Source organism: Ostrea edulis, chromosome 2 (assembly GCF_947568905.1).
Source record: "Ostrea edulis chromosome 2, xbOstEdul1.1, whole genome shotgun sequence".
NCBI lineage: Eukaryota > Metazoa > Mollusca > Bivalvia > Ostreida > Ostreidae > Ostrea > Ostrea edulis.
In genome coordinates, this window is record NC_079165.1 from 4,359,264 (window position 1) to 4,380,434 (window position 21,171).

At 34.8% G+C, this 21,171-nt stretch overlaps 1 pseudogene; it reads right to left on the minus strand.

Moving 5' to 3' along the window:
- Positions 1-2,690: 2,690 nt before the first annotated feature.
- Positions 2,691-4,065, minus strand: LOC130052227 (uncharacterized; annotated as a pseudogene).
- Between the last annotated feature and the right edge of the window lie 17,106 nt (positions 4,066-21,171).

Here is a 21,171-nt window from a genome sequence, read left to right on the forward strand (position 1 = left end):
AATTATTGCTCTCATCAAATGAATTAATGCGCGCTTCAATTCAATTATTGCTCTCATCAATTGAATTAATGCGCACATCAATTGAATTAATGAGAGCAATAATTGATTTAATGCGCGCATTAATTCAATTATTGCTCTCTTCAATTCAATTGATGCGCGCATTAATTCAATTAATGAGAGCAATAATAGATTTGATGCGCGCATTAATTCAATTATTGCTCTCTTCAATTCATTTGATGAGAGTATCAATTTAGTAGAAACATTGCTCGCAATAATTAATTTAGATCTCGGTATAAATAATTTGATGATCTCTTTAATTCAATTGAAGATATCTTTAATTCATTTACAGTGCTTTTGTATAAGGAATTAATGCACGCATCAGTTCTTTTAAAGAGAGCAACAATTCAATTAAAGATATCATTAATTCCATTGTGGATATGTTGAATTGAAGATATCTTTAATTATGTAGTTGCTCTCTCTAAAAGAATTATTGCTCTCTTCAAATGAATTAAAGACATCATTAATTCAATTGAAGAGAGCAATAATTGAATTAATGCGCGCATTAAATCAATTATTGCTCTCATCAATTGATTTAATGCGCGCATTATATCAATTATTGCTCTCTTCAATTGAATTGTAGCGCGCATCAATTCAATTGTTGATATCATTAAATATAATATTAAATTCATTTGAAGAGATAATTAATTCAATTAAAGCGCGCATTAATTCAGCTGAAGAATTAATGCTCTCATCAATTCAATTAATGCACGCAATAATTCAGAATTGAAGATATCATTAATTATTTGAAGATATCTTTAATTCAATTGTTGCGCGCATCAAATGAATTGCATGATGATATCTTTAAATAATTGAAGATATCTTCAATTATTTGAGTTTATGTTAAATTGGCGCTCCATAGATACAAGGGGTGTTGCTAAAATGCGAAACAGAACGGAATTTAAGAATGTAGATAAGATAACACCGAAAATCTGGGAAATATGAGGGCTGTTCGATATGTAATGTGTATTGTACGATATCTCAAAAGCATTCGACTTAAATATTGTGAAATGAACATTACATCCCTTCAAAGTATTCTCCGCGGTGTGAAATACAGAATCCATTTCTGAAATGCGTCACGGTACGCTGATTTAGGTAGACCTCTGAGGCACTGACTGATGGTGAGCCAAGGGCTTGTCTGGACTTGTAACGACAATCAGATAAGAACTTTTTAAGTAGTGTAAATAAAAAACGTGGATTCTAAAAATATTCTAAAGACCTTCATATAAAGAAATGCTATCCCATTTTAAACTTTTCTCAAATCAACAACATCAAAACATATGACTTTTCAACACTGTCCCAACTGAGGAGAGGGAACGTTTGGTGAGAAGGTCGGATACGGAGCGAGCATTGTGTAGGAACGTCCCTGAACGTAAGGTGGACTCACTGGAAATTGTGCACTATAGGGCAGCACGGATGGAAAATGTCCCAAAGGTGACGTCATCGGGTACTTCGGTTGAATGTCTGTAGATTCCGGAAGCTGTCCGAAATTAGGTGCGCTAGTGTTGTATGGTGGTGGGCAGGGCAGTCCTAGAGCGGTCAGCTGGGAAACATCGACACCGCCTGTTGGCAGACTGAAGGTCCGCGCATGTTCATCGTCCCGCTTTTGCCGTTTCTCCTTCATACGTCTGTTCTGGAATCATGTCTTCACCTGAAAAATGTAACACAAAATTACAATGCGCAAAATGCGATAAATCTTAAATACGTTTAGAATTATAAACATGTAAAACATAGAGTTTTCGTGATTAACGAAACATTTCCAAGGTGAAATTTCATATTTAAAAAAATGTACAGTCCTGATTGGTAATTGGTATTAAAAAAAATACTGAACAAATAAAAGTTTTATAAAAATTTAAGGAAATTATCTCGATCGTTTGCACGAGATACTATGTCATGCAAACAAGAAAATAAGTCGTGCGAAGGAGAAATTGTGTCGTGTGAACAAGATAAGTAGTGCAAACGAGATATTACGTCTTGCGAACGAAATAATAAGTCGTGCAAATGAGATAATTATGTCGTTCCCACGAGATATTATGTCGTGTAAACGAGATAATACCTAGTGCGAACGACATAATAAGTCGTGCGAACGAGATGATATATCGTTCGAACGACATAATATCTCATGCGAACGAGATAATATCTCGTGCGAATGAGGAAATATCTCGTGCGGACGAGGAAATATCTCGTGCTAACGCGATAGTATCTCGTGCGAACGAGGAAATATCTCGTGCTAACGCGATAATAAGTCGTTCGAACGACATAGTACTGATGCGAACGAGATAATAAGTCGTGATATTATCTCGTTCGAACGACATAATATATTGTTCGAACGACATAATATATCGTGCGAACGACATTATATTTTCCAAAATAAGAAGTAAAAAAATATTTGCATATCCTAAATATACCACCGTAGATATGCGTTTTTCGCTCTTCAAAAAGTGTTGAACATTTCAATCATATTAAATTTTCAATACCTTTACAGTTGATACAAGTTTACATTGAGAGAAAATGGTTTACCTGCTGATGAGAAAACCGAGTTTTTCTGCGAGTGCCTGACGTTCGTTAGCTGAGAGATATTTCTGCAACTGATATCGTTTCTCAAGGTCTTCAACCTGCACTGGGGGGGGGGGGGTCTCCGTGGCCGAGTGGTTAGAGCATCGCGCTCAAAATCACACGGCCTCTCACCTCTGTCGGTGCGGGTTCGAATCCCGCTCGCGCCGGTAAGCGAGAAAGTTTCCCAGTTTACTTTCGGAAGGTCGGTGGTCTCTTCCCAGATACATTGTATCTGGGTTTTCTCTTCCACCAATAAAAACTGGGCGCCACCATATAACTGAAAAATTTGTTGAGTGTGGCGGAAAACATCAAATCAATCAAGCGATCAACCTGCACTGGTGAGAAAGCTGTGCGGGGTTTTTTCCTTTTCTGGAGTTCGTCACTGTCGTCTTGATCTTAAAGAATACACAAGGACTAAAATTAGGATAAAATGTGATGCAATAAATTTGTCATAAAAATAAAACAAATTCTATTACTGAAGGTTGATTTTACTACAAAAAATGTGTGCCAAATAAATTTCATATTTGAAAATACAAGAGGGTATGAAATGCGCCGTTTTCTGCATGCATACTTCCGTGTATTTTCAAAAATGAAATTTATTTTTATATTTACATTCTCTTTCCGTTGGAGAATTCCCAGCCGTCAAAATATTTGTACTATATTTATCAAGATTCATACTTTCATGAGAATATTACTATCATAACATATCGAAGGCCAAAACATAGGAGATATAAAAATAATCAAATAAATTTTGAAATTCACTGCTAGTTGCATGTATGGACACTTGAAACACCCCCCCCCCCAAAAGGCATGGGTTGGTATATGTTTTTGGTTAGTTTGGTTGTGATAAATGCAAATATAAAATTCTTAAAAATAAGAGAATTTTTATTTTACTATGATGTTCAAAAGCTGAAACATATTACCCCTCCTTATATTCTCTATACAAATCTCCCCTGTTTAGACTTATTTTAGATATCATGGGAATATATTACATTCCATACGGAAAATTGTATTTATTTTACTCATATAAATTTAGTTTTCATTTTCATCAAAAAAGATTGTTTGTAGCAAGTGTCGTTAAAACTAATTCTCACCTGAGATACATGAACTGTTTGAAGATATGCATGCTGGCCTCGTTGATACGGCGGAATCTGTCTGGGGAGGGACTTTCTACTCCAGAGTCACATGAATCCTCCCGCTTTCTCTTCACAGATGAGTTTGTCGACGATGTCAAAGGCACACTGAGAGGAGAGTTTTCGGTGGCGACACGGACGCGGAAATTGATAATTTTTCTGGCGTGTAGAAAGGTGTACCGCTGTGACCCAATCTGTTTATTGGATTCATTACACCATTGTCGGGAGAGTTGGATGGCACAGAATTCTGAAGTTGCTCGTCTCCTTTCTTCTCGTCTTGACTACTCCTAGACAGAAATTCAATAGTAAACGATGCTTTTTTCTATGGAGCGCCAAATTAACATAAACTCAAATAATTGAAGATATCTTCAATTATTTAAAGATATCATCAATTCATTTGATGCGCGCAACAATTGAATTAAAGATATCTTCAAATAATTAATGATATCTTCAATTCTGAATTATTGCGCGCATTAATTGAATTGATGATAGCATTAATTCTTCAGCTGAATTGATGCGCGCTTTAATTGAATTAATGATCTCTTCAAATGAATTATTGATATCAACAATTGAATTGATCCGCGCTACAATTCAATTGAAGAGAGCAATAATTGATATAATGCGCGCATTAAATCAATTGATGAGGGCAATAATTGAATTGATGCGCGCATTAATTCATTTGATGAGAGCAATAATTGATTTAATGCGCGCATTAATTCAATTATTGCTCTCTTCAATTGAATTAATGATATCTTTAATTCATTTGGAGAGAGCAATAATTCTTTTAGAGAGAGCAACTATATAATTAAAGATATCTTCTATTCAACATATCCACAATTGAATTAACGATATCTTTAATTGAATGGTTGTTCTCTTTAAAAGAATTGATGCGTGCATTAATTCCTTATACAAAAGCACTGTAAATGAATTAAAGATATCTTCAATTGAATTAAAGAGATCATCAAATTATTTATACCGATATCTAAATTAATTATTGCTAGCAATATTTCTACTAAATTGATGCTCTCATCAAATGAATTGAAGAGAGCAATAATTGAATTAATGTGCGCATCAAATCTATTATTGCTCTCATTAATTGAATTAATGCGCGCATCAATTGAATTGAAGAGAGCAATAATTGAATTAATGAAAACAAAGCCTGGTGGGTAGTAATTATATATGCTTTCTTAAATATTTATGGTCCAAATATTATGTTTAAAGTGAAATTTTTCTGACGTAGACCTTGTAAAGCTGCTTAATATGCATTTTTTGTTGCCATGGCAACCAATTTAAATTTTATTCAAGATATAAAAAGTGCTATTTTTTGTGTTTTAAAATTACATTTTTCTACCAATTAGTATAATATTACAGATAATACTCTTTTTAAAAATTCTACCAGGTTTTTACCCCACAAGTTTGCCTCGTGTAGTTTTTATACCACTAGTATTCCCTTTTGTACAAAGATCCTGAAAATGTAAAACATCACAAAAATAAGCCCATCTGGTCAGAAAACGACACCGGCAATTTTTTCAAAAAATCAATTATTAAAAGATAAATTCCTACTGAACATACTGATATGCAACATGACTTTGTTCGCTACATGTCAAAATGACTCAAACCTTACCTTAAATACTACGGATTTTAATTTCTTTAATTACTTCCGCAACTTCGTTCATCTCCAATTGACACTTAATCCTCATGTTAATCGTCGAGGTAGTCGTACTGAGTCACAAGTATCAGCCCTGCTTTCATTGGGCATGGCCATAAGGCTGCTAAAACAAACACAAGCTGTCTTCACCCTCCAATGGACAATTATCATGGCCCGTTGAATCCAGGCCCTCGTTCGTACGTGAATGTGATTAAGTTGATGTTATAGTGATGTTGTGTAAATAACTTGCTAATCGGTGTAACAATGGGTTCACACGTTCGTCCCCAAGGTCCGTTTAAAGTAGCGGATCATGGATTGTAAAACAAGCCATGGGATTGTAAATATGATTGCTCTGTGGAAGAGATATCATTCGCATTCTATTGTTATGATCTAGTCTGTTCGGGCAAAATTATCACATATTTCCTTAAATCTGTTAAGATTTCGTAAAATTCTGTAAAACCGTCTATCGTTCATTAATTCTACATCTGTAAAATTGATTTTGCAACTGTTTAGACATGACATGAACGACGGAGAAAAATATACAATTCACATTTATTTACATATATAACAGCACTTTTCCCCATTATACATGTACTATGCTTCACGCATGCAATACTTGCTAGGTACCAACTATTTGTTTACCTCTGTATTCCTTTGTAGACACATACAGCTGTAATGGTGATAAGAATTCAGTAATTGATTGAGTAATAAGAAGACTTAACAGTTGTAAAGTTGTTTTTGTTTTTTTTTTTAAATATGTATAACTTAAATGTACTTATACCCCTTGAATATTGGTAGACTGAAATTACGCGTTTGATTCATGAAATCATTACGTTTTGTAAATCTTATAACGACCACTATCAAATGTTTTAATCATTGAAGAACCTCCTTACTTCCCTTTTATGAACGTGACAAGTGTTAATACGTGATGCAAATCAATTCTTAAAAAATTGACAGATTTCATTTTACGATCAGGCGCATGTATGTATGTAGAATTTTATTCAAAATATATTCACTAATACCATGCTTCTGGTATTAAAATGGCTTAAAATCTAGATATTCAAAATTTTCAAAGAGCATTCTGATAAAAGATAAGCAAGTAATTCAAAAATCAAGTATATAAACCATATCCGTAGATTTCAGCAGACTTCGTTAATCCGATGATAAGATTTTAATGAGTTTAACATTACAGGTAATTAACACCCCCCCCCCTCCCCCGAAGATTATCGAGATCAAAGAAACTGTGTTAATGTTGATATTGTCCTTATGGGGTACGAACAATCGTGTCAATTACTGGTCACCTCAGCTGTCAATTATGCGACCAAAATTTTCCCACCTTTCACGTATTGACTTGAGGTGACAACTGTTAAAACTCCCTTAAACTCACCACACTTAAACTGGAAAATAAACAACAGGTCGACCAAAATTTCAACAAATTCAATGAACGATAAAGGGGATCATCCTTAATGAAAGGGGAACAATTCGCAGAATCTGATAGGAACCTGTTTTTTGACTTAGTTGTGTAAATCTTAAATTACATTAGTCAATAAAGTTGAGTAAATCTTCTTTGACCTGCGAGTAGAGAGAGGTTCGAGAAATAAACAGCAGATGTATCGTCAATGGACAGGAGTTTAATACGGGTACTACTAAACAGAGTACATTAGAGTACGATAGAGTACACTTTATAGTACGCTAGTAAAATTTCAATATTTAATGCAATTCAATTGTTTATTTGTATGTATACCACTTATATAAAGATGATTATAAAATAATAGTGCAATATTTGTCAACAGTATTAGGTATTTTAGCGATATTTTGACCAGAAAACAGTGAAGAGGAAACAACGCAACACAATTCGAACACTCAGTCGAGACTTCCAGACAGTAAGCCACCAGAGACGATCAGAGATCAGCTGAATTTAAATGACACTGGTGGAATAAAGAATAATAATAAAATAAAATTTAATAAAAATACACTTATATAGCGCCTTATCTAAAAATACTCTAAAGCGCTGTACAACATACTAAAATTTACAATTGATAATTAAAAGAAAAACCATAGAATATACAACAATAATCCTTACACATATAAGCATTAATGTGAATAGGATGGAATTAAAACCGATTTTCAAGGACTTTTGATGTGTTTTTTACAAATCATTGGTAAAATTATGATTTTGTAAACTCCAATTCTATTTTGCTTCATATAAACTTCTATTTGTATTTATTGTTTTTAGATGTGATGTTTCTGTAATCTGAGGACAGATTAACAATTTTCCAGGGGAGTATGTGATAGTATAAATATGAATTTCTATATGTATTTATTCGTTTTGATATTTTTCATTTATCGTTTTGCTAAATACAATCTTAAAATTCAATTTACCGTAAGTTCAATTGCGCATCTGGATCAATCGGCAATCCTCGGCTGATTCCGCTACGCTCCATAGTGCGCGATACATCCGAGTAGTTCCGAGTGCATCTGGATTGAGTTGGCTGAGTAAAATTTTATTCTGTTATTTCTTTGGTTCTTTGATTTCATTGGTCATTTCATATTTCTTTATCCAATAATAGTCTTTCAGTATATGTATAAATCTACCGCGCTTACCTATGTAGTTAGAGCAGTAATACGTTTTGAAGAGTTACAACCAGCTGATATCTTCCGCATCTTATGGTATGTTATTTCTATATTTAAGTATATGTTTCATTTCCATATAAAGAGCTGATATACGTAATTATTTTGGTTGCAAGTTATTGACTTTATTGTAATTTTGCTTTCAAAGTCGTAATGGTTATATGAGTCTGTAAGATCTTAAAGGACACATCGCATGTTTTTAAACTTTTTAATTTTTTCAGCAAAATTAATTCATTTCATGCCTAAAACTACTTTACATGTGTTTTAAATGAAACAGTTTGCGTAGTTTTCGAGTTTGAAAGCGTTGAAATTCAAATCTTGCGATATGCATATTTTCTTCGATATTTTACGCGCCATTATCTGTGACGTCATATGCCACCTCGAGCGAGAAGATTTGAAAACAGTTGTTAGCCATTTCATAAACAGATTAGATTTAATTGACAAACACACAATTATCACATTAACGGCTTGTAAATAACACTGCATTAGGGTATTTTGTGCCGTTTAAGGGTGTACTTGCTATCAGTAGAGTGGATTCAATCGGAACTCCTCGAATGTCTCGCGCACTCAACATAGATGTGCGCGAGACATTCGAGGAGTTCCGATTGGAGTGGATTTGGAACTAAAGTCAAGCTAGCGGACAATAAGCTAGCGGCCAATAAGGATTTTTCCTAATATTTATCGCTTAGAAAATGTACGTATAACGAACCCGACAAAAAAGTACTCTCAATCTACGGCGCCTAGCGCCTAAACTAGGGCATGTGTCACTCAGGTGACCACAGGACATTTTAGGGCATTGACCCCTCTAATAGATTCTGACCCCAAAAGGGTAAGTATAGGCACCGATTTGGGGCACGGGGGCGCCAAATATACCCTATTTTTACTATCTAACTATATGCGGTATGGGGTCTAGGTACGGCGCCTAGCGCCTAAACTAGGACTTGTGCCACTTAGGTGACCACAGGTCATTTTAGGGCATTGACCCCTCTAATAGATTCTGACCCCAAAAGGGTAAGTATAGGCACCGATTTGGGGCACGGGGGCGCCAAATATACCCTATTTTTACTATCTAACTATATGCGATAGGGGTCTAGGTACGGCGCCTAGCGCCTAAACTAGGACTTGTGCCACTTAGGTGACCACAGGGCATTTTAGGGCATTGACCCCTCTAATAGATTCTGACCCCAAAAGGGTAAGTATAGGCACCGATTTGGGGCACGGGGGCGCCAAATATACCCTATTTTTACTATCTAACTATATGCGGTAGGGGTCTAGGTACGGCGCCTAGCGCCTAAACTAGGACTTGTGCCACTTAGGTGACCACAGGGCATTTTAGGGCATTGATCCTTCTAATAGATTCTGACCCCAAAAGGGTAAGTATAGGCACCGATTTGGGGCACGGGGGCGCCAAATATACCCTATCTAACTATATGCGGTAGGGGTCTAGGTACGGCGACTAGCGCCTAAACTAGGACTTGTGCCACTTAGGTGACCACAGGGCATTTTAGGGCATTGACCCCTCTAATAGATTCTGACCCCAAAAGGGTAAGTATAGGCACCGATTTGGGGCACGGGGGCGCCAAATATACCCTATCTAACTATATGCGGTAGGGGTCTAGGTACGGCGACTAGCGCCTAAACTAGGACTTGTGCCACTTAGGTGACCACAGGGCATTTTAGGGCATTGACCCCTCTAATAGATTCTGACCCCAAAAGGGTAAGTATAGGCACCGATTTGGGGCACGGGGGCGCCAAATATACCCTATCTAACTATATGCGGTAGGGGTCTAGGTACGGCGCCTAGCGCCTAAACTAGGACTTGTGCCACTTAGGTGACCACAGGGCATTTTAGGGCATTGACCCCTCTAATAGATTCTGACCCCAAAAGGGTAAGTATAGGCACCGATTTGGGGCACGGGGGCGCCAAATATACCCTATTTTTACTATCTAACTATATGCGGTAGGAGTCTAGGTACGGCGACTAGCGCCTAAACTAGGACTTGTGCCACTTAGGTGACCACAGGGCATTTTAGGGCATTGACCCCTCTAATAGATTCTGACCCCAAAAGGGTAAGTATAGGCACCAATTTGGGGCACGGGGGCGCCAAATATACCCTATTTTTACTATATGCGGTAGGGGTCTAGGTACGGCGCCTAGCGCCTAAACTAGGACTTGTGCCACTTAGGTGACCACAGGGCATTTTAGGGCATTGACCCCTCTAATAGATTCTGACCCCAAAAGGGTAAGTATAGGCACCGATTTGGGGCACGGGGGCGCCAAATATACCCTATCTAACTATATGCGGTATGGGGTCTAGGTACGGCGCCTAGCGCCTAAACTAGGACTTGTGCCACTTAGGTGACCACAGGGCATTTTAGGGCATTGACCCCTCTAATAGATTCTGACCCCAAAAGGGTAAGTATTGGCACCATTTTGGGGTAGGGAGACGCCAAATATATCCTATTTGCACTATATGACTCTATGCAATAGAGGTTTAGTTAGGGTGCCTAGATGAACCGCCTAAACTTGGACTTGTGCCACACATGTGATTACAGCCCAATTTAGGTATTCAACTCCCTAATATGATCTGACCTGAAAAGGGTAAGCAAAGGCACCGTAAATGTATTTTTTTTATGTACAAAACCATATTGTTTTTAAAATTTTGGCCGTGATCTTATCAAATGGGTATCAGTGTTAAACAATAAAGCTAAATTATGTGTTATTCAAAACGGTGTTTTTTCAAAATTCTTTGAAATTGGCAGCGGTTGTCGTCAAGGTGATCCAATATCTCCTTATTTATTCAACCTTTGTGTCGAAATTTAGGCCATATGATACTACAAAACAAAAATATCAGGGGCATTAAAATAAAGAAAGAATTTGTTTAATACAATATGCAAATGACACAGTTTTATTTTTGGATGGATTAGAAAAAAGTCTAAAAAGTGCTCTTGATCTACTATTTCAATTTTCTAAATTTTCAGGTTTAAAACCCAATATTTCCAAAACCAAATCAGTTTGGATTGGCTCTATAATTAATACTGAAGATACTTTCTGTAGACATACTGGATTACAATAGAGAAGAGAACCATTCACAGTTCGAGGTATAATAAAGCTTAATTTTGATAACAGGCTTACAGCTATTTAGAAAGAAATAACCCAATGGTCAAAAAGATATATTTCTCCCATAGGATAAATTACAATGGTGAAAAATTTATTTCTATCAAAATTCCCAAACCAAGTTTACAGTGGATATAGCAACTTATAAAAACTAAAGCCAGAAATCATGAAAAATGGCCCTGTTTCCAAAATTTAAAATCTTTTGGGGGTCAAAAGGCTTCAAAATCTGCTTTCTAAAACAATTAATTTTATCCAATTTCCTCTACGCGCTTTCTTTCTACGGGCTTCAAAATATAGCAATGAAATGAATGCATTTACATTGTAACGTCATTTTGACGTCGTTGTATTGCTAAGGTAGTTAATTAACTAAGTCAAAATTTACTCGAATGGCGTAAAGGAGAAAAACTGTATCATTTAATATTATTAAGTTCTTCATTAAATTTCCTCGTGTATTTCAGATACAATGAGTATTCATTTTGATAATAAATATGACATTGTATGGAAAAAGCATTGTGTTCTGCATGTTAGCTTGTGAAATGCAATGAGGATGCCAGTGTTGTATCGTTCATATTCAGTTGATTTGTTGACATTCTCACAAAGATTCCACAAGATATGACAAAGGGTTTCATAAAATACATGTACATGATTTATTAGATACAAAAGGCAATTTATCAGCTACCAGAGTATCACAAATGATTACTCAATTCGGATTCCATTTACTAGATATGAGGGATTGAAACAAGTTATTGTGCACTTTCAAACAAGAGCTTTAAGTTGGGAGTCTAGCGCCCAAACTAGGACTTGTGCCACTCAGATGACCACAGGGCATTCAGGGTATTGGCCTTTTTAATAGGAACTTACCTCAAAAGGTTAATAGAGGCACCATTTTGGGGCACGGAGGCCCCAAATATACATTATTTCAATAATTTTTATGGAAATCATCTCTATGACCTAAAGAAGTTTCTGGTTGTTCATATTTCATTTTTTAGAATGTATTCCTCTTAGTCCTTATTTAATTGGTTTTATTGAGAATTATGGGTAATTCTTTACTTGTTTTAAACAAATGTAAATTCAGTGTATATAGAATACATGCCAACAGTTTTATTATTCGATATACCCTTCGATCTCTTTCTTTGTTACTACATGTATAATCTGTACAATTAAGTTTCAATTCCTGGATTATGCGGCGGACCAGCGCACTGCATGGAAACAACAACTTCGCAATCACCCATAGATATACGTCCATGGCCTGGAGTTTGGCGTCGATAAAGTACACAACAGTCAATGATTAAAGAGGTCTGAAAATGGACCGAGACTCGGAAGGCACATGGTGCGACCCCAACAGCCCCAAATTGAGGGCGGAAAATGTTACCCCAGGGGGTCCCTTTTCTTGCCTGTATACCCTTTTAGCGGACTCTTCAAACATTAAGTTGTTATTAACCTTCATTATGACCCTACATGACGTAAAATTAGGAACTTTCAGGTGAGCTCAATTGTACTTTATACCCTATGTGACCCTTTTAAGCGTTCTATATGTTTGACTGTTGTTTTCTACCCGTCTATCAGCTTTCTATTCTTTAATCACCCAATATTCAATTATTAGGGAAGTCTGAATAGGGGCCCCGCTCCTGGTAGGCCCAAGGTGGTACCCCTACCGCCTCAAACTGAGGGTGGAAGATAATAGCCTAGGGGAGGGGTCCCCTTTCTTGTCTGCATAATCTTTTTGTGGACTCTTCAAAGATTAAGTTGTTATTAGCCATCATTAAGACCCTACATAAAGTAAAACTAGGAACTTTAAGGTGAGATTATTTACCCTCAGAGGCCTATGTGACCCCTTTTAAAGGTTCTATATGTTTGACTTTATTGTTCTCTAGTCTTTTGTCAGTTTTGTTTTATTCCAACACCATATAGTCATTTATTAGAGAGGTCTTAAGTGGTCTCACCGTTTGGTGGCCCCAGGAGGTACCCCTACAACCCCAAACCGAGGGCGAAAAATGATAGTCGTAGGGTTCCACTTCCTTGTCTGCATACTCCTTTTGTGGAGTCTTCAATCATTATTTTCTTATTAACGTTCATGTGATGTAACGTCAGGAACTTTCAGGTGAGCTCAATAGCCTTCAAGTATGAAACTTGGTAATTAAAAATTTGTTAATTAATTGTTTGAAAAATTATCAATTCTGATTTATTATGTGTTACCTTTTAGTATTCCGTCTGAGTACTCGAGGTACTTTGTTGAACTTTCTTATTGGCTGCTAGCTTTTATGGTCTTATTGGATGCTGGTTTGTGGCTGCTAACTTCAGCCAAGTCGTAGCTAGGACTGTTAAAATGTGTAGAACCGAAAGTTTCACTGAAGCGCCGAAGGTGGCGAGGGTTAGGTGCGGGAGGGGTGTTTCGGGGGACCATCTCCGAGAACCCTAAATTTTAGACTTTAAATAAATCTTCCACATACTCTATCAGAGATGCGTAAAATTGCGTATCTGCCACGTAAGGGGTTAATGGACCCTTCTCCAGTTTCATATGAAAGCCAACAAAAATAATCTATCATATCTGAAATGTACACTGAAGTAATTCAGACATGTTCCTATAATTTTCTATCATCTTGATGCCATGTAGAATATATTGTAAATATATATATATATATATATATATATATATATATATATATATATATATATATATTAGAAGTTGATTCGGCACAGTTGTTTTTTATGGAATGTGTCATTCTGATTTTCAATATATATATATATATATATATATATATATATATATATATATATATATATAAAATTAATTATCATCATCGTCATCATCATCATCATCAATTGAAGTTACGCTCCTGCGTGGCAGTGATTGAGTGATACGAAGTGCACATTTTCAAAAGTTTTCTCCATAAAAATGGAGAAAGTAAACCTTGTTTTTATCATAGATATAATACAACCTGTTGCATAATGAAGAATTTGGTAACGTAAGCTTGACTATTTAGGACCGCAATGGTAAGCGCGCCACCAACTTCCGGTGTAAGGGGAGTAACTGCAAAAATGTAGGTCTAAGTAAGTAGCTCTTAAGAATCCTCTGGTTAACTTTTCATTTACTTTTATTAAAATATACTTATCTCTTAATAATTGCAAAGTGACATACAATAATGTTTTGAAATTGAAATAAATGTTTTACAATTTCCTAAATTTTCAAACCTTGCAAATATTTGTGTCAGTATCCTTTATAGAAAATCACGTTGATTTTGGGCGTGTTTACTGGCATAGTTTTGCTGATATAACATTTATTAATATGACATGAGTCACACTACTCTTTTGATATTGATAGGTCTGAACAGTATGGAGCGCCATATTAACATAAACTGAAATAATGGAAGATATCTTCAATTATTTGAAGATATCATCAATTCATTTGATGCGCGCAACAATTTAATTAAAAGATCTCTTCAAATAATTAATGATATCTTCAATTCTGAATTATTGCTCGCATTAATTGAATTGATGATAGCAATAATTCTTCAGCTGAATTGATGCGCACTTTGATTTAATTAATGATCTCTTCAAATGAATTAATGCTATCGACAATTGAATTGATGCGCTACAATTTCATTGAAGAGAGCAATAATTGATATATTGTGCGCATTAAATCAATTGATAAGAGCAATAATTGATTTAATGCGCGCATTAATTCTAATATGGCTCTCTTCAATTGAATTAATATCTTTAATTTATTTGAAGAGAGCAATAATTCTTTTAGAGAGAGCAACTATATAATTAAAGATATCTTCAACTCAACATATCCAAAATTGAATTAATGATCTCTTTAATTGAATCGTTGCTCTCTTTTAAAGAATTGATGCGTGCATTAATTCCTTGTACAAAAGCATTGTAAATAATTAAATATCAATTGAATTAAAGAGATCATCAAATTATTTATATCGAGCTCTAAATTAATTATTGCGAGCAATATTTCTACGAAATTGATGCCCTCATCAATTGAATTGAAGAGAACAATAATTGAATTCCATTATTGCTCTTATTAATTCAATTGCATTGATGCGCGCATCAATTGAATTGAAGAGAGCAATAATTGAATTAATGTGCACATTAAATCAATTATTGCTCTCATTAATTCAATGGATGCGCGCATTAATTCATTTGAGGAGAGCAATAATTGAATTGAAGCGTGCATTAATTCATTTGATGAAAGCAATAATTGATTTAATGCGCGCATTAATTCAATTAAAGAGAGCAATAATTGAATAAGATATCTTCAATTATTTGAGTGTATGTTAATTTGGCGCTCCATAGAACAGCAGCATTGAAAAAAACCCGAATATTGTGCGATGAAATTCCTAAATACATATCTAAATACATTATGTCCATCATCTTTCAAAATTTACTTATAATTAGGTTTACTTCATATAAATCTATTATTTTTATATCAATATCTACATATGCTGGAAGTGCACATGTCACAAAATTCCGTGGAATGATGAATACTACGTTCTGCTAAATTTTCAAATGGAGTATCAAGAATTTAAACAATTCCGTTCTGAAATAGAACATCCTCCAATGATTTAGAAATAACAATCTAGTACGTTGGGGAGGGGGTCATTAGTGGCGGATTTAAGGTAAATCGTGGTCTCTTGTTTAGAAAAATGTAAACGATAAAAAAAGCAATAATTCATTCCTCTCTCAGAGCAATAAATGACAAAATCTTTTGATTTATTGAATTACTTTTATTGGGAGAACTTACATTTTTTCCAAAACCCCTTAAAATTTGTGTCATTTTGTTGATTTCCCTCTATCAAAAATGACAGAAAATAGTAAACATTTCCACATAGAAGACATATTTGAAGCCCAATAAAATCTGTAAAATCCGTAAAATCTAGGAGGTTCCGGGAGCCTCCACCAGGGCTTAGCCCTGGACCCACTGGGGGTCTCAAGGTGCACCCCTCCCCGAACCCTGCATCATGAAGTTGCGCCTTCTAACCCCAATTTCTGGATCCACCCCTGGTCATGCTAATAAAGTGATTGTAAAATGTGGTACTTTGCATAAAACTACTTTGGTGTTTATACATAGAATTAATACGGCATTACTGAAACAATCCAAATTTATTTTACATTATTAGACCTGATTAATTTTTCTCTCATTGTATGATTGAACATATTTATGATTTTTACATAAATCATAACAAAGACACGTGTCTGCGCCAACCACGTGGGTCTTTAAACAGGGCCCATTTCATTTCAAACATCAAACACTGGTCTATCGAGTATTCATTGATACACGACAAATATTCGTACGAATTAATGTACATCAGATTTGGCACGGTGTGAAAGGGATAGTTTCGCACTATAGACCCGGTCAACTTTCTCAAAAAATAAAAATATCTCATATTTGAAGGGATATTACATGTGTAAAAATTTATGAAATAATTTAGGGAAACGTGTCAAGTATACCTAAGTGGCACAAGTCCTAGTTTAGGCGCTAGGCGCCGTACCTAGACCCCTACCGCATATAGTTAGATAGTAAAAATAGGGTATATTTGGCGCCCCCGTGCCCCAAATCGGTGCCTATACTTACCCTTTTGGGGTCAGAATCTATTAGAGGGGTCAATGCCCTAAAATGCCCTGTGGTCACCTGAGTGACACATGTCCTAGTTTAGGCGCTAGGCGCCGTAGATTGAGAGTACTTTTTTGTCGGGTTCGTTATACGTACATTTTCTAAGCGATAAATATTAGGGAAAATCCTTATTGGCCGCTAGCTTATTGTCCGCTAGCTTGACTTAGGCTGATGAGGACTGGATTATTTTTTCAATTTTCGAAGGAAGGTATGAGTAACAAGCTGTGAATATTTTTTGTCGGCATAACGAAAGCCTTAAAAAAAACCCAGTAGAATTTGTCCCTGTACTTTTTCAAACAAGCACTTGGACAAAGACGTAGATAAACTGCGAGAAAATGGTTCTATCGAAGCTACGCACTGTTACATATAGGCCTACGGCATATGCTTTCCGTTCTGCTCTCAAATTCAATACACACTCGCACCAACTGACCTTCACCTTGTAACAACATATAGGCAGAACTTTGCTAGCAGTGTCTACAAACTGGTAGTTTTAAAAAAGAAATTTAAAGATAAAAGATAATTGAACTTTCAATTATAAATAATAAAATGTGATATTTCCCAACTTTGAATTGAATTATAATGCTTTCGTTTTTTTAAGGAACGCGTACGTGTTTACAACAACAGCACGCCGCGCTCCCACTTCCTAAGTAACAACGTGTAGATAACAAAAAATAATGATTACAGTAATAAAATTGCTTGAATAAAATAATTTAAAAGTATTGTGATTTTTACAATAAGTTTGATCATTTTTATTTTTATTCGAAATGCACCCGTGAAGACAGTAGGCCTATTTGTCAATGATAACCGTATCATAATATTTAGGCCTATCTAACTTCTCCAAAAATAAATTTAATAATAATTGCACTGTTTATTTTAGAAAAGCAACAACGCTAATTACAGTTGTTTACAGAAATGGCATTACCAAATAGTGTTTAGACAGTGATCCCCCTTGAAAACTACTAAGCACTATTAAAGTCGGCATTTTGTTTGAATTGTGACTATTAAAGTCGGGATTTTTTATGAAAATCATGAAAATTCATAGTAAAAAAGCACAGGCACTTGTTTCTGTAAATGACTTATGACCTCTGTATACTAATAACAGTTTTCGGCGATAAGAGGCAATGAATGCAGTCATGTCATACATGGTTTTTAAGTTGAATGATTGTACAATACAACGGTAGTAAATACATTTACATAGCATATTCCCTGGAAGCTCAAAAGGCCGACATTCTCAGGGGGTGCCATTCTGTGTCATTTGAAGCTAGTTAGCTTGTGTTGTTATTAGTATACAGAGGTCATAAGTCATTTACAGAAAGAAGTGCCTGTGTAAAAAAGGCATGATTCCAAAATTCAAATTAAGTGCCAGGAAATTGCTAGATTGCAGGATTTTGCACCAAATACCCCAGAGCTTCTGCGGTGCGAGCTGATAGACTCGCGTTGCAAGTCTATGTAACCCCCCCCCCCCCTTGAAAAATCCTGCCTACGGGCCTGTCGACGAAGGTCGCATATGACGTCACTGTGCCACGTGACTACCTATCTAATTAACTATAGGCTTTTTGAAATCGGGGCTTAGATTTAAGTCCGTATTGTGGCTAATTATCGCAATACTTCAGCGAACGAACTATTACAATTAATTTCTATAAGTGTAAGGAAAACAAAATGCATATAATTCTGTATACTTTGAAAACACGAGATGTGTCGTTTAAGTGGCCATTTTGATTTTTTTTTTCAATGAAAAAATGTTGCATTAATGCATGTTTGATAACTGCAACCAGATATGAAATTGAGAACAATCTGATAAAGCTGAGGTATAACTCAATTGATAATCACTATAATGTGTACTCAGGTAGGTGCTTTGTAATGGAGGAGGGGCAGAATCTAGACCGTTATTACGGCAGACCAAAATACTGATGTTCCCATGTCCTAAATTTGTCAGCCCCTACTGCTATAAATACTGAGCGTTCTCCATCAGAAAAACATACACAACTTATCTAGTTTCATGATTGTACAAATCTTAAAAGCAAGAGAGAATATTGCATATCATGGATCAACTCCGATTTAAAGTATCTTTTATATCTTTTTTATTTTTTTTTTTTATATGTTGCATGTACATGTTTAATCAAGCTGCCCTGTCTTTATCTTAAAATTAAGTTTTGATCGTTAGAATGTTGTTAATTATTCAACTCGGTATCGGGTTCGTTCGCCCTCTCTACATGTTCGCGTCCGTCCGTTCGCCCAGAGTCCGTTCGCCATAATTCTCGTTCGCCCTTTTCCTCGTTCGCCCTATATCCCGTTCGCCATATATATATATATAGTATATAGTATATATTAAGCTTTTTTTTTTTTTTTTTTTTTTAAGACATTTATTACGTATCGATTTTTTTTTTTCGCAATTAACAATTTTAAGTTTCTTAAATAAATAGACTGGTATTTTAATTCTGATTGTAGTGTTTATAAAAGACATAATTAGTTTAAATGTATGTTATTTTTAATACTGTAATTTGGGGAATCAGCTCCTTTGTTTTCTTAATGATTCGCGATGTTTTGAAAGCAATATTGAAGACATTGAGACGTTAATAGGCCCATTATGGATATGAGCACCGGTTTTATCTTTGAAGAATTTTTGTTTGTTAAATATTTATTTTGTAGTGCTTGTTTGATATTTAATTTGTAGTGCTTGTTTGATATTTATTTATGATGAGAATCAGACGATAAATAAATTTTGAAACTTTCTAGGTTTCTTGTTTATCCATATGCAGAAAGAGGGAAAGAATGAGGCATCCACACAGAACTGAATTAAATGGAATAGAATAGAACAATAAAGCTTCAATTTCATGTCAGCTTGTGTATATAAGAATGAACATGGCTCTGATGATAAATCATAAATTAACAGTTACAAAAATTCATTAAAATTTTTAATTACCAAGTATTATACCTTCATACTCCAAAATACCAAATATATCATACATGTATATCAAGCAATAAAATATAAATAATGTTTATGAATGACTAAAAAAATTGGGAAAATTATTTCTAATAGCCTTTAATCTAATCACAGGGGCATCTTATCCGCTCTGTTCTCTATCACACATATATAAATACACAAGGGAAGAATCGAAAGTAGCACACGATTTGTAAACAAAGTCATAAAACACCTTACTTGAAAAAAGTTACACAAATCCTCGTATGCACTAATGCAAATGATGTCCTAGAACTTATCCAGACTCAAATATTCCAAATATTCCCAATGTAAATAGTTTTTATCCACATAAAATCCCATGTAAATAAAAGCTTGCTGCACAGTTTTGAACTCTTAGGCCAAGAAAAGATAACTCTACTTCAGACGACAACTTCCGGTATTTGGAATCTATATTTGAGTAGCATAAAATCAAGGATCAATAAAGTAAATAGGCGTTAATTTGTAAATCAGTGTCTGAAAAGAAATATTGTAATATAATAGGCAATTATACAATAGATTTTCCTTTAACTTTGAATTACAAAAAATAAATGAATAAATTAAAAAAAAAAAAAACAAATAAGAAAAAGAAACAACAACCAAATATGAGAAAGGAACTTGACTTTATATTACAAAAGAAAAGCAGATTTTAGAAATGTATAACGTGTCTTCAAAAATTATAAAAATAAATCATCTGTCCTCAACTGTAATCTGTCCCTGTCTGGTGCTATTTTACCCCCCCCCCCCCCCTTCACACAAAATAAAGAGTTTTTGAGTTATGTAATTTTCCTTTTTGAAGGTAAAAAAAAAGAAAAGTAATCTGTCTCTGATCATCATGGAAATGAAGAATTTGCCCTTTAACGGCATGAGAATAAATGAATAATCTAACTTTAAAAATTGTCAGCCCCCCCCCCCCCACCCCCACCCCCGAATTAAATGGTATTATACCCTTATATGGTTAGTATGAATATATAATAATTGGGTCATTCATTTAATTACCATAACATATGAGAAACAGATGAACAATTAAAATAATTTTCCTTCACATTGAATAAAAAAATTCAAATATGGACAAGAACTTGAAATGAATATATGTATATATATATATAATCCAGAAATAAGTGTAGAAAAATATATAGGCCTACAAGTTAGTAGCATAATAAAAATATCACAAAGCCGACTGAGCATACTTGTCTAGTTTCAGGAGTTACATATAAGTATTTAATTTCAAAACAATATATTCTTATTATATATAAATTTTATATAAATGAATATATTGAAATTTATACAAATTAAAGAAAGTAGTATTTTTATTTATTTATTTTGTATTATTATTATTATTACTTTTTTCTTCTTTTTTTTTTTATTGTAATATAAAGTCAAATTCTTTTCTTATATTTTATCCCCCCTCCCCCCCCCCCCCATTTTTTTTTTTATTAAACCCGTCTG